The 15,172-nt window shown below is 53.5% G+C and overlaps 1 pseudogene; it reads left to right on the top strand.

Annotated features, from left to right (window-relative positions):
- Positions 1 to 2,571: 2,571 nt before the first annotated feature.
- LOC130026232 (uncharacterized) lies at positions 2,572 to 2,754 on the top strand (annotated as a pseudogene).
- The last annotated feature ends 12,418 nt before the right edge of the window (positions 2,755 to 15,172 follow it).

Genomic DNA, 15,172 nt, shown 5'->3' with positions numbered 1-15,172 from the left:
AAAACCAAAAGCATCAAAAGAAAGGGGGGGGGGGGGCGGCGGGGAATCAAGTATGATGAGGACCCACATAAGCCAGCGTGCCCACGGAGAGCAAAGTGAGCAGAGTTGTGGCCGTATTTTTGTTGTCTTTGTGCCCCCCTGCTCCCCTGACTGTGCTCTGCACTCAGATCACTGCTGGCAGGTTCAAAGAACTACCTGGGCTATTGGGGGTCGACCTTGGCTCAAACGCATGCAAGGCAAGCGCCCTGCCTGCCTGCCTGCCTGCCATGTTCTCTCTGCCCCTCTCTCCGTGGTTGTGCTGTTTCTGGACGTCACGGGCGGCCGACCTGAGGGCTTCCAGGTGCTCACCAGAGCGGGTACACCACGACTCTTGGGCAGCAGCATCACATCGTCCCAGCTTCCAGCCTTCCCAGCCTAGAGCCTCGACAGGCCTGTGTGCCTCCACAGCTTGGCACACTCAGGCTCCCAGGAGCCCCCCCCCCCCCCCGAGGTCTTCCCCAGGGCGTTATCTCTTAGCGTCACCTCCAGCAGGGGACCTATAATACAGTGGGTCAGCACTTGTGCCTTCACGCAGCCAACCTGGGTTCGATCTAGGTAACCACACACAGGAGGAGGGGACCCCCGAGCACAGAGCCAGGAGTAAGCCCTGAGCAGCGCTGGATGTGGCTAAAAAAAAAAAAATCTCAGTGCAGAGACTGTCTCGTGTTGTTCTGCGATGCCATCTGGGAAACTCATTATCAGGGTAGCCCATAGTATGCAGTCAGAGCATAAACTTACCAAGCAAATGGCATCACCTACTGCATTCCCGGTATGGGGGATGACCATCATCGACATAGGTGGCTGGTGACCTTGCTACGTAGCACGTGACTAAGAGTTGAGCCACCCTCCTGCCTCCCCATCCCCTCACCTGGGTCTATGTAAACTCTGGCCATACTCTCGTGAAGGGGTCACTGAGTCCAAGCAAAGGTCCAGGGCTCATATGACATCAGAGACAGACGATGGCGGGGCAAGAAAAGACACTCAGGTGTTTGATTTCTAGGGGGCCCCTGGGGTCTCCCGTCGTCGGGAGCTGTAACGGCTGGTGAGCAGCACGCGTTTGGGTTGACCTTAGCTTCAGAGATGCCAGTTCCAAGGAGCTGGGCCAGGAATGTCTTGTTTTTACTTGAGCATGTATGCTTATAGTCTGTTGTATTTAGTCTATTGAGAAGTGACACTTTTTATTTTGGGGCCCACACCCAGAGGGAGTGGGGCTCCTGGCTCTGTGCTCAGGGACCACTCCTGGTGAGGCCCAGGGGACTGTGCGGAGCCAGGGGTCACTCCGAGCTTCCTGCGTGTGAAACAGACATTCCCTCAGCCCTCTGAGATTCCTCACCCAAACTGACAGATCCCGGTGCGAAAAGAAAATTAAAATAAAACCACAAAAAAACAAACTTTGGGCTGGAGAGGTAGCACAGCGGGTAGGGCGTTTGCCTTGCACGCGGCCGACCCGGGTTCAATTCCCAGCATCCCATATGGTCCCCTGAGTGCAGAGCCAGGAGTAATCCCTGTGCATCGCCGGGTGTGACCCAATAAATAAATAAATAAAATTTAAAAAAAAACTTTGAAGCCTCACGGAATGGTGGTTGAGAGAATTCAACCTGAACCCATTCACGAGTGGAGCTGACCCTTGCCTTCTTGTCCGTGTCCCTCACACGCATGTCTCTCCCATCTCCAAGCCTTCCCACAGACTGAAGAATTCAGCGTGAGGGTCTTCACCCCAAGAGCGACGCTAGTGATGAATTCTCATCCCTATGGAACGGGGACGAGACTATAAAACCCAGCTTCCAGAAGCGCGCAGCCACAAATGCAGCCATGCGACATCTTATCATCTTATTCCTACTTTGGACAAACTGGCAGGCTACCGAATGTAACCTGCCCACACGGCAGAGTCTGGCAAACTCCCCGTGGCGTACCCAATATGCCAAATACCAGTAACGATGGGTCTCATTCTCCTAACTCTGAAAGAGTTTGAATATGGCACTTTTTAAAAAAATCTTAGGGCTAGGATGAAGGAGACGTTACTGGGGCCTGCTCGAGGCAATCGACGAACAACAGGATGGTTGTGATTTGATTTGTGATGGAATGAGGAGGAATGAAGTTGAGCAGGGAAGGCGTCCTTAAAATCCCGACAGCTTTGTCCTCAGAACAGAAGTTGCCCTGCTTGTCCCACCTGTAAGCTGAGGAGGAGGAGGAATGCCTCAACTGTCGTTCCTGAAGCTTCGATCATGCGGCAGGAAGTGACCAGTTTGGGAACTCCGTCTGGCTTGTCACATCAGCATGAGACTTAAAGGCACAAGACTCCCAGCCATTAGGCCAGAGAATGCTCAAGGACTGAGGTCCACTTTGCATGCAGGAGCCTGGTCTCATCCCTGGCACCCAGGGACCCCTGAGCACTGTGAGAGTGACCTCTGAACACAGCTGGGAGTGCCTTCAAAACCCAGAAGGAAAAAGAAAAGGTTTCCAGCCAGAGAGTTTGGCCTCTCTCCTCCCCTCAGGTAAAGCAAAAGGCTCTCTAACGGTCTGATAGTGGAGAAGATGAGAGATCGTTTCTATGGCTCATGACCAGAGACCCGTTCCCCAGGGGGAGCAGAGCCTCCCCTCCTGATGTGAAGCCGGTTCTAGGGGTTGCTTTGGCAACTGCCTTTTCCCAATGAAGAACCATCATTCTTCTCTGCCCTTGGGAGAGGAAGAGGGAGAGGATGCAGATTGAGTGGTTTCTTGAGAGAGAAAAAAAATCCCAAGAAAAAGCAAAGAAATGGGCTTCATTACCAGAGGCGGCCACTGCAGCTATGGGATGTGTGGTCAGCATAGCCGTGGACAAGGGAGAGGGCTCTGAGCTCATGTTCCTTCCCAGGGACACTTGGAGCAAGCACCTTCTCTCCTGCAAACTCTGGTACAGATGAGGTGAAAAACTATGTAGAGACAGGGTCAGAGGCAACACTTTGGGCACTTTTGGTCACTTTTCTTGAATTTAAAATAAACTTGGGGGCTGGAGTGATAGCACAGCAGGTAGGGCGTTTGCCTTGCACATGGCCGACCCGGATTCGATTCCCAGCATCCCATATGGTCCCCTGAGCACTGCCAGGAGAAACTCCTGAGTGCAGAGCCAGGATTAACCCCTGTGCATCGCCAGGTGTGACCCAAAAAGCAAATTAATTAATTAATTAATTAAATTTTACCAGGCCTGCAGTACAGCAGGTAGAGCACTTACCTTCCATGCTGCCAGCCTCGGTATGATTCCCACCCTCGTATATATCGTCCCCTGAGAGCACAGGAGCACTGCCTTTGTGGCTCCCTCCCCCTCCCCAAATAAAATTGATTTTACAGCAGCATAGAGATAGCTCAGCGATAAGGCTCCTGCCTTGTCTGCACAAGATGCCAAGTCCCAACCCCTGATGCTGCCCCACGCGCCAGGCAGGATGGCAGCAATGCTAATGCTATTTGCCATCCCTGGGCCCGAAGTCACGTGTGTGTGTGTGTGTGTGTGTGTGTGTGTGACAGAGACAGACCCCTGCCCCGGTCATCACAGCACCAGTGGGGAGAACGCCCGCACCCCGGTCATCACGGTAGCACCAAAGGAAGGAAGGAAGGAGTGTAAACAAACAGGCCGATTGTACAAGTTGGAGCACCTGAGCTTTGAGACATCCGAGGAGCCAACAGCCCCCTTCAGTCAGAGGAGCAACAGCCCCCTCCCAACACCGCGGTGCTCCCACTCTCCCCGCCTGGCCGTGCTCCGTGCAAGTGTCCACCCACGTGCGCCCCAGCTTCAGGGCTGAGCTTGACCCAGCTGCCAATCTCCCAAATAAAACCAATGTGTGACCTTATTCACCAGCTGTACCGAAGAAACTCGCACACACGAGGCCAACTTTGAAGCCAAAAAGGGAAGATGAGAAGTCGGGGGAGAGAGAGAAAGGGGTGGTGGGGGGGACTTGGCTGGACATGAAAGGTGTCTTGTCTGTTCTCCATTAGGTCCAATTCTCCTGCAATCTGCAGCCTCAACATAATTCTCTTGACCAGAAACTCTCCAGAGAGATAGTGGCAGAAGGAAAAACAAACAGAATAGCATCTTTGACAGCGAAGTCACTTGAAGAAATACTCTTGGGTCGGGGGAGAAGGGATAAGAGCCGGCAGCAGGAGGGGAGGCCCCCTGTGGAAGCAGGGTGACCCGTCCAGCTGCTCCCTTAGAAGTCAGAACCCCAAGTCCTCGGCCCGCGAGTCCCAACCTGTCTGCCTTTCTCAACCAAAGGTGCAACAACCACCAAAATAACCCACTTTGGAGGGCTTTGGGCAGCCCGGAGGCGCTGCGCGGAGTCTCAGGGCCTGGGTTGGCCGACGCCGGCCCCGGGAGAGCTGGGTACTCCCGGAGCCTGGCCCCAAGGGTGTTCTCTCCGGAGCCTGCTTCCAGCACAGGAAGTCAGGCCCGACCTGCCCAGCCTTCAGGACCCCTGGGGGTCAGGATTCTGGAGTCGAGGGGGCTTGAGGGGGCTGCAGACCTAAGAGGGCACCACTCAGCGCTCAAGTTTCTCGACAGGCATCCTGTGATAGGCGGGAACTTCTATTTCTTTTTTCTTTGGGGAAGAAAAAAAATCCACTGAGAGACGCCAGCGCTTTCCCTGCCTTTCGGACTTGTTTATGAGTTGGAGATCTGATTTCAGCCGAGGAAGCCGGCACCCAAGCAAGGTTTTTATTGGCCGTGAGCAAGAGGAATTCAGGGTTTGCCTTTGATTTGACTTCCCCAGAACTGGAGGCACCGAGGAAGCCGTTGCTGCTTTGAAGAAGGAGCCGGGTGCTCCAGGGCCGAGAGCGCTGGGCTCTGCAGCCCCGCTTCAACTCCCCGGGGGTGGGGTGGGGAGGGGGGAGGAGGGGGCAGCCAGGAGTGCAGAGTGGGAGGGGGCCTCATAAACACTTCAGAGAGCCGAGCGAAATCGGGGACAAGAGTTGAAAGGTTCTGGAATGGGCTGAGGTGGGGGCGGCAGGAGTGAGGGCTGCGCGTGCTCCCCTCCCCAGCCCGCGGCCTGCCAGAGGGAGGGAGCCGGGGGAGGGGAGGTCTGGTTTGGATGAAAGCTGGGCTGGGGCTGACAGAGCCAGGCCGGGCCTGATGGCTTCAATGTGTGGGGAAGATAAAGCTTGAGATCTGCTCAGGCGGGCCTGCCAGCAGCCCTCCTCAGACGGGGTGGGGGGCTCCCTGCAGTGGGGCACAGGCTCCCCTCGCGCTGCTGAGTACAACACCCGCGCGCGCGAGCGCGCACACACACACACATGCACACACACGCACACATGCACACACATGCACACACATGCGCACACACGCATGAACACATACATGCATACACATGCACAGATGCACACACAAGTACACGCACACGCACACATGCACACGTGCACACACATGCACACGTGCACACACATGCCACATGCACACACGCACACGCACAGATGCATGCACACGCACACATACAAGCACACACATGCAGACACGTACACACACATGTGCACACATGTACACACAGACATGCACACACGCACACACATGCAGACACACGCATGCACACACAGACATGCATACACACAAGTACACACACATGCACATGTGTACACGCACGCGTGCACACATGCACACACATGCACACACGCACACACACGCATACATATGCATGCACATTTACATGCATGCACATGCACAGATGCACACACAAGTACACGCACACGTGCACACATGCACATACACGCACACACACGCCACATGCACACACACATACAAGCACACACATGCAGACATGTACACACACATGTGCACACGCGCACACACAGACACGCATACACACATGTGCACACACGCACACACATGCAGACACACACTCGCACACACGAACACACACGCACACAGACATGCACACGTGTACACGCACACATGCACGTGCGCACACATGCACAAGCACACACCCCCACACACATACATACATACACCCTGTCTCTCTCATGCACATGCTGGTACCCTCGCTGCCTCACACACTCCCACAGACAGGGGCCCTCCCAGGCTGGCACTTACCCCCCCCCCCCCCCCCCCCCCCCCCCCCCCCCCCCCCCCCCCCCCCCCCCGTCACGCAGGCTTACACTGGGCCCACAGTGGTGCTTGCTCCAGACCACAGTGTTTGGGTTTGATCCCTATCTACTCCCAAGTTGCTGAATAGCCCTTGGCCAAGGGCCTACCCCCTTGGTGCCTCAGTTTCTTCCCCTGTAAAGGGGAGTGACGGTGGGGTAAGCAGGGAAACTGCCATAAGCAGGGGAAGTGCCGCCACAGACCTGGCACAGAGACCTGGATGGCCTCATGGTCTGTGCCAGTCTCCAGAGGGCGCTCTGGGGGCAGAGCGGGCAAGAGGAGCTGGCTGACCCCAAAGCGAGACTCCTCGTCCTTGAGGCCTGAGGAGAAGGGGGACCTCTGAGGCCCCGAGGCCTGAGGGTCTCTCGCCTCAGACCACGGCTGACATGAGGGACATGGGGGCCCCGCTCCCCCTAACACTCTGCCCTTTGAACTGAAGACCTGACTCGACCTGGGCATAAAGTAGGAAACGCAGCCCTGAGCGAAAACAAAGCTAGACTCCAGCTCCTGTCCCCCGCCCCCGGGACACCCCCAGACTCAGGAGCCCAGTGTCCTGCTGGACACCGCTCTCAGCCTGGCCTCTAGTGCCCAAAGCTGGACCCCAAAGCCTGCCGTGGAACCAGCGGAGGAAAAGCAACAGCACGGGCTGGAGAGAGAGAAGCTGAGGGGTTGGGGAAAGAGAGAGAGAGAGAGAGAGAGAGAGAGAGAGAGAGGGAGAGAGAGAGAGGGAGAGAGACCCCTCAGGGCAGCTGCTGGCCAGGGTTCCACACAGAATCTGACTTCTCTGGCCCTGGACAGTCTCACCTGCCAGCCCGGGCTTGGCCTCGCTGTGCTTAGCGAGCTGTGTTTCTTGACAGGGCTGTCACATGCCCAAGTCCCACAAGGTTGGGCTAGGGGTAAGGGCATCAGGGTGCGTGCACACGTGTGTGTGTGGTGTGTTTGTGGGGTGTATGGTGTGTGTATGGTGTGTGGTGTGTGGTGTGCGTGTATGTTGTGCATGTGTGTGTGGTGTGTGGGGGGGGTGTGAGGGTGTGTGTGTGATGTGTGGTGTGTGTGTGGTGTGTGGTGTGTGGTGTTTGTGGAGGGTGTGTGTAGTGTGTGTGGTGTGTGATGTGCATGTATGATATGCATGTGTGTGTGGTATGTGTGTGGTGTGTGTGGGGTGTGGGGGCTGTGGGGGGATGTGGGATGTGTGTGTGGGGTGTGTGGTGTGTGATGTGTGTGTGGTGTGGTGTGTGTGTGGTGTGTGGTGTGTGTGTGGTGTATGTATGGTGTGTGGTGTGTTTGTGGGGTGTGTGTGTGTGTGTGTGTGGTGTGTGTGGTGTGTGTGTATGAGTGTGTGCGCCCGTGTGTGAACAGAGGGCAGCAGTGACTCAGCAGGCCAGACCAGGAAGATAGTCTGGAGAGTGGAGACTCCAAGAGGGCCTCTGCCTTGGTTGTTGTTTTTTGTTTTGTTTTTTTTTTTTGCTTTTGAGGTGACACTTGGCAATGCACAGGGGTTACTCCTGGCTCTGCACTCAGGAGTTATTCCTGGTGGTGCTCAGAGGACCATATGGGATGCTGGGAATCGAACCCAGGTCAGCCTCGTGCAAGGCAAATGCCCTACCACTGTGCCGCCATCTCTCCAGCCCCAAGGGGAGGGCCTCTGCCTTGGAAGGGCGTGGGGAGCTGCAAGGGGAAGACCCTGAAAGGTGGATCTGAAAATCGCCAGGAACACAGAACCTCCTTCCGCATAGCTTGCACAGGCACAGAGAAGGGCCCGGGGACGCCACACGCCGCGGGGTGCTGGCAGGAGAGACCCTGGCTCCCGAGACAGATTTCTCTGTACTCTCACTTCTGTCTCAAGCTTCCGCCTGCATCGCGTTGATAGAAGTGATTTGGGGGCTGGAGCAATGGTACAGCGGGTAGGGCGTTTGCCTTGCACACAGCCGACCCAGGTTCGATTCCCAGCATCCCATATGGTCCCCTGAGCATCGCCTGGTGTGACCCAAAAAGCAGGAAAAAAAAGAAAAGAAGTGATTTGGGCAAGTAGCGGTGGGGACAGAAGCAGTTCAGCCCTAGATAAGAGTCTGAAGTTGGCTTCCCACTCAGCCTCCTCCACTGGACAAACCCTGAGCCCAGAGCCCCAAAGCCGTAGACTTGCCAGGGGCGCCCGCCGCCCCTGCTCTCGTCCTTGAAGCCGCAATTTTCCCACCAAATGTCTCTCTGCTCTGTCTCCAGGGCTTCTTCCCCCCACCCCCCCTCCACACACACACACACAGCCGGTGTGAAGTGAGGGCAGGACTCTGGGGGCAGAGTCTGAGGAGACCAGGCTCAAGTGACCCTGGTGACCAGTAGCACTGCAGCTCCCGTGCCCATGGCTGGGCAGCCCTGGGAGAAGCCCAGGCTCTGCTGAGCTCCACAGAGTGGGCCCCGAGGGCTGTCCAGCCAGAAGGGCAGTGAGGTTGAACAGGGCGAAGGCCCACGTGGCAGCTGGCCCAGATCAACCCCTGGCACCACTTGGCACCCAAGCCTCTCAAGAAGCAGCCCTACAGGTCCCGGGCGTCTCAGGAGACCATCAGGGTCTGAGCAGCGCAGCTTCTGCAGGCCTGTGCATTAAAGCACCCTGGCTGAACCTCGGGAGCACTGCTTGGGAGAACCCCCCAAACAAGCAAGTAAATAAAGATCAACTGAGCCATCCCAACTCAGCTCTCTCTCTCTCTCTCTCCCTCTCTCCTTCTCTCCCCCTCTCTCTCCCAGCCCCCCTCCCAACCCAACTCTCTCTCTCTCTCTCTCCCCCCTCCAACTCTCTCTCCCTACCCCCTCCCCCAATCCCAGAGTCCTTATCTGCACAGCCGGAAATAACAGGCTATTTGCGAGAAAGAAACTCCTGCAAGTCCTGAGCACAGGGCCAGGCCTCAAGCCCTGAGTTGGATCCTTGGCGCCGCAAGGTACAAGCAGCGCTGCATTCTTGTCCCCTAGGCCTGAGCGGCAGAGGGGCACCTGGTTTCCTAGCACTGCATGGGAGCCCTTCCCTCAAAACTCCTTCCACAAAGTGCTCGGTGCCTTAGTCCAGCAGGCGTGTTATTCCCTTTTCTGTGTCCCTTCTAAAACCTTTCTAAGGTTTCTGTGTAAAGCTCTGTGCTCACACACCCACTGGACTATATCTCTAGCCCTGAAATGGGCATTAAAAAAAAAACTTTTGGGACTGGAGCAATAGCACAATGGGTAGGGCGTTTGCCTTGTATGTGGCTGACCCAGGTTCGATTCCCAGCATCCCATATGGTCCCCCAAGCACCGCCAGGAGTAATTCCTGAGTGCATGAGCCAGGAGTAACCCCTGTGCATCGCCGGGTATGAACCGAAAAGCAAAAAAATAAAAAAAAAAATTAAAAAATGCTTTGGCTTTTTTTGGGCCACACTCAGTGATGCTCAGGTCTTACTCCCGGTTCTGCATTCAGAAATTACTTCTGGTGAGCATGAAGGACCATATGGGATGCCAGGGATCAATCTACCTGCTGCACTATTGCTCCAGTCCTGCAATGGACATCTAGACCACTGTTCTCCACTCCAAAGCATCTCCCATATGGCCCCATCTTTAGCTTGGAGCACTGACGTCTCACAGTGACATCAGTCAGAAGGAGAGGGGCAATAGAGTCATCTCTCACATGCGGGATATAAAGAAACACAACAGGGAATAACAAACAGTCAAAGAGCACAGAGTCTGAGAGCTGGTTTGCAGTCTTGAGCTTCCCGTGGCAGGGTGAGGGGCTGCGGGGACCCCAAGACAGAGTGGAGGGAGGGGCAGTGTATGCCTGACCCCTCTCGTGAAGAGGGAACCTCACGGTGCCTCATATAGTATCTCACGGTGCCTCAAATAAAATTGACTAAATAAAATATATTTCAGACAAGATTATAAATTATTCCTCTTTCTTTTTCCTGGTTTTTTGGATCATACTTCTGGCTCTGTGCTCAGAGATCATTCCTGGTAGGCTCGGGGGACCATTCGTGGTGCCAGTGATTGAACCCATGTTGGACACTTGCAAGGCAAGAGCCTTTCCAACTTTACTATCCTCTGGCCTCAAGTTATCCCTCTTTTCAACACTCTCTCCCCATCCCGTCCCACACACACACACACACACACACACACACACACACACACACACTAAACTGTTTTTTTTTAATATTTTTAAAATTTTAATGAATCATCCTGAGCTACAGTTACAGACTTACAAACTTGCATGATGCTTTTCCATGACACAATGATCGAGTACCCGTCCCTCCACCAGTGCCCATTCTCCACCACCAATGTTCCCAGTATTCCCCGCATCACCCCCATCTCTTCCCACCCCCTGCCTTGTTGGCAGGCACATTCTCTCTCTCTCTCTCTCTCTCTCTCTCTCTCTCTCTCTCTCTCTCTCTCTCTCTCTCTCTCTCTCTCCTTTTGCACACAACTGTTTTCTCTTTGGACAACCTGGCAGGCTACCGAATGTAGCCTGCCCACACGGCAGAGTCTGGCAAACTCCCCGTGGCGTACCCAATATGCCAAATACCAGTAACAATGATGGGTCTCATTCTCCTAAAGAGCCTTGAATATAATCTCGGGGCTAGGATGAAGGAGACGTTACTGGGGCCTGCTCGAGGCAATCGACGAATAACAGGATGGTCGTGATTCGTGATTCGTTTTCTCTCAGAATAAAAAGTCAAATTCTTCCCGGGCCTTCCAGACTTCCCGGGACATGAGTCCCAAGGGCGCGGGGCCCACACCTCGCACTTCACTGCCTCCTTCCCCTTCCAGGCACTGCAGCCCCGAGTCTTCCCTGAATGAAGCAAATGACCCCCCCCTCCCCATAACAGGCCATCCCCTCACACCTTAGGCTCCGTCCCCCGACTGCTCCCTCCTATCCTCAGAACGCTGCTCAGAGATCCCGTTGCCAGAGACACCTTCCCTGTCAGCCTTGAGCCCCTCAGCCCGCTTCGCCCCTGTGACTTGCGGGTCACCTCCCTTTTGCTAGAGCATTCTTCATTCTTTCTTCATTAACTTGCCGTCCCTCTGCGTTACAGTGTTAGGTCCATGGAGCCACAGACTTTCTTCTGGTTGCTGCTATGTCTTCAGCACATGGAGATTTATTGGGCACATAGTTGGTGCTCAATAAATGTGGTTTAAATGACTAAGAGCTCAGAAAGCCTTTGTTGATCAAGCTAAATAAATGACTCTTCTATGGGTTGAGTGATAAAATAGGCACTTTCTATGATGAGAATCATAGAAACTGAAAGAATTTCCACTTCTGCAACCGACCATTCTACTGGCAGAGTCAAACAAGCAGTGAATAATATAAAATAAAACCAAGCAGGTATTGGTGGGTGGAGAGATAGCAGAGCGGGTAAGGCACTTGCCTTGCATGGGGCCACCCTGGGCTCTTCCTCAGCATCCCATATGGTCCCCCGAGTCCCGCCAGGAGTCATCCCTGAGCATAAGGGCTTAACAAACAAGCATAAAATCTAGAAACAGAACAATAAGGAAATTAGAAGCAAGCCCTCCGAGCAAGTCACTTAACACTGAGCAGGTGAATGTGCTGTCAGGGTCTTCTCAGATGCCAAATCTCTTCTCCAGTTCTGAAGAACGCTGCTGACATCGACTGCTCTGGTCCCCTAGGAAAAGGCTGACTCCACCAGCCCCCTCAGTCCAGGTCCCTGAGGCTCGTCCCTTCTGACCAGCCCACGACAGACTGGAAAGTTTATGGCCCCCTAGTCAGATTTAATGATCTGCTAGTGGAACTGGAGTGATAGCACAGTGGGTAGGATTTTGCCTTGCACACGGCTGACCCGGGTTCGATTCCCAGCATCCCATATGGTCCCCCAAGTACCGCCAGGAGTAATTCCTGAGTGCATGAGCCAAGAGTAACCCCTGTGCATCGCCAGGTATGACCCAAAAAGAAAATAATAACAATAATAATAATAATAATAATATCTGCTAGCAGGGCTCATAAAACTTGGAAAAACACATTTTCTGGTGTATAAAGGATACAGTACAGGAATTTCCAATGTAAAGATCCATAGGATAAGATTGGGGGGCATACACTCAATGCCTCTCTGGCAAAACACAGTACCCAAAAGAAGAGAGAGAGAACAGGGGGGAATGCCCTGCCACAGCGGCAGGGTGGGACGGGGGGGGGGGATGGGGGTGGGAGGGATGCTAGGACCCGTGGTGGGGGAGGATGGGCACTGGTGGAGGGATGGGTACTTGATCATTGTATAACTGAAACCCAAGCACAAAAATTTATAAGTCTATAAGTGTACTTCATTGTGTTTCACTAATAAAAAAAATGATAAAAAAAGATAAAAAAAAAAAAAAAAAAAAAAAAAAAGATTGGGGGGCATAGAGACCCCCTTTGGTCGCCCCAGGATCCTCTCCAGCACTTGAGATGTTCACACATCCCAAAACTCTGAGTCTAGAGGCAAGATGTGTTTGTTTTTTATTTTGGGGTCACATCCAGAGTGCTCAGGGACTGGATGCCTCAGAGACCTGGACCCTACGCAAACAGGATGAGAACGCTATTCTGGTCTCCCAAAGAGGAATTGAAAGAGCTATGCTTGGAGTATCACGTTTCACTCAAATGAGAGAAAGAATCCGGAGTTTCGATCTCCGTCAATGATCAAGAATCAGGGACGCTATCTCGTTTGCCAAGGTATCAAAAATCAGATGGGCTGGTCACGTAATGAGATTTAAAGACGACCGCTGGACTAGAGCTGTTACCGACTGGATTCCACTGGACGTCAAAAGACCGCGTGGCTGCCCCCTACCAGATGGTCAGACTTCTTTGTCAAGACCCTGAACAATCGGTTTGAGGCTCTTCATGTTCCTGGAACGAACAGACGCCATTGGGCTACACTGGCACGCGACAGGGACAAATGCATGGCAGAGCTTGGCAAGCTACCCGTGACGTACTCGATATGCCAAACACAGTAACAACAAAGTCTCCAGTGGAGACGTTACTGGGCCCGCTCGAGCAAATCGACGAACAACGGGAGGGCCTTTACCTTTACCTTCTCTAGCCACACTCCCCTCCTTCTAATCACTTTGTCTTTTAAACACCATTCTAAGATTTTATGAGAGTCCCACTCTAATCCCAACAGCAGAAACTCAGGTGTGAGCAAAGCTTCTCTTTAGAATTAAGACACTCCTACAACTCCGGCAAAATTTTTTTCTTTTTGGGTTATACCGGCAATGCTCAGGAATTACTCCTGGCTCTGCACTCAGGAATTAATTACTCCTGGTGGCATTTGGGGGACCATGTGGGGGTGCCGGTGATCAAACCCGGGTCAGCCACGTGCAAGGCAAACACCTGACCCACTGTACTATCACTCCGGCCCAACTCTGAAACTCTTGAGTGGCTTATGAATTCTGGTTCTGGAATCAGGACTATGACCAGGAGTGACCCTGAGTGCTGAGCCAGGTACAGCCTCCAAGTACCGCTAGGTGTGGCCAAATTTAATGAAAATAAATAAGCAGACCAATAAAGAGACATTTAAGAGAGGGCCAGAAAATCAAAACGAGAAAAATGTCACATGGAAATGAAATTCCTGAGCGAACTCTTGCAAGATGCTCTTTTGTCTTCAGTATGGAGAGCTGAGGCTCTCAGCATTGGCTCCTCCCAGTGCACCCTGGAGCCGAGCTCTGCTCTCCTGCATTGGCACCTCTCGGTTCCTGTGGGTGCAATGACTTCACCCAGTCAAGAGCACCACACAGGTTAACTCTCATTAAACATATCCAACCAGGGGCTGGAATGATAGCACAGCGGGTAGGGCGTTTGCCTTGCACGCGGCCGAACCGGGTTCGATTCCCAGCATCCCATATGGTCCCCCGAGCAGCGCCAGGAGTAATTCCTAAATGAAGAGCCAGGAGTAACCCCTGTGCATTGCGGGTATGACCCAAAAAGAGAAAAAAAAATGTCCAACCAATGCCTGGCACATGACAGATGCTGGGTGGCTGCTAGTTCTCCCGTGTTGCTCCGTGGCAGCACTGGGCTGCTCGGTCTCCGCCTAGGAAGGACCAACAGAGCAGGGACCAACTCCCACTCTCGGCTGCTGCCAAGGCGCTTTCTGCCCTCCCCACCCCAGCAGGCTCAGACTCCGCTGCCACTTCTTTTTGGGCAGGGAGTGGGGGGTGGGGGGAGAGGAGTCACACCCAGCAGTGCTCAGAAATTATTCCTAGCTCTGTGCGCAAGGATCATTCCTAGTAGCTCGGGGCGCCATTTGTGGTGCAGGATCAAACCCGATCAGCTGGGTGCAAGGCAAGAGCCCCACCCGCGGTGCCATCTCAGCAGAAACCAGGCCAAGAGGGTGGCGGGCAGTGCCCGGCACACTCTGGAGTAGTTGGTGCTCTCTCAAACACCACATCATATACACATCTATATCTTTCTCTCCTCTCAAATTTCTCTAAGCAAATTCCTATAGGGTTTTTGTTGTTGTTGCTTTGGTTTGGTTTGGGGGCCAAACCCAGCGGTTGTGGCCACAAGCTGGGTTGACCACCTGCAAATCAAGTGCTACCAGTTTGACTATATATCTCCAGCTCCTCTAAGTAAATTTCTTTAACTAAAACGATTTTTCTGGAGCTGGAGAAATAGTACAGGGTGTAGGGAGTTTGCTTTGCACACAACCAACCCGGGTTTGATCCCCGGCATCCCATATGGTCCCCCGAGCACCGCCAGGAGTAATTCCTGAGTGCAGAGCCAAGAGTAACCCCTGAGCTTCGCCAAGGGTGACCCAAAATGGAAAAAAAAAAAAGAAAGAAAAACACCTATTTTTCTGAGAGATAGGAGAAAGGATTGGCAGCTAGCATCCAGCCTCTGGCAAACTATCTTTCTTGTTCACGGTTATTTCTGGCTCCTCACATAGGAATCATTCCTGCCTGTGTTCAGGGAACCAAAAGGGATGCCAGGAATCAAACCTGGGTCAGCTGTGTGCAGGGCAAGCACTCTATCCACTGTAATATCTCTTCAGCTCTACAACTTTTTAAAGAGATCATACCAAGGAACCCAGGGCTTCACGCATG

This window comes from Sorex fumeus, unplaced genomic scaffold (assembly GCF_029834395.1).
Source record: "Sorex fumeus unplaced genomic scaffold, SorFum_2.1 ptg000033l, whole genome shotgun sequence".
Taxonomy (NCBI): Eukaryota; Metazoa; Chordata; class Mammalia; order Eulipotyphla; family Soricidae; genus Sorex; species Sorex fumeus.
This window is presented reverse-complemented; position numbering and strand designations above follow the sequence as displayed.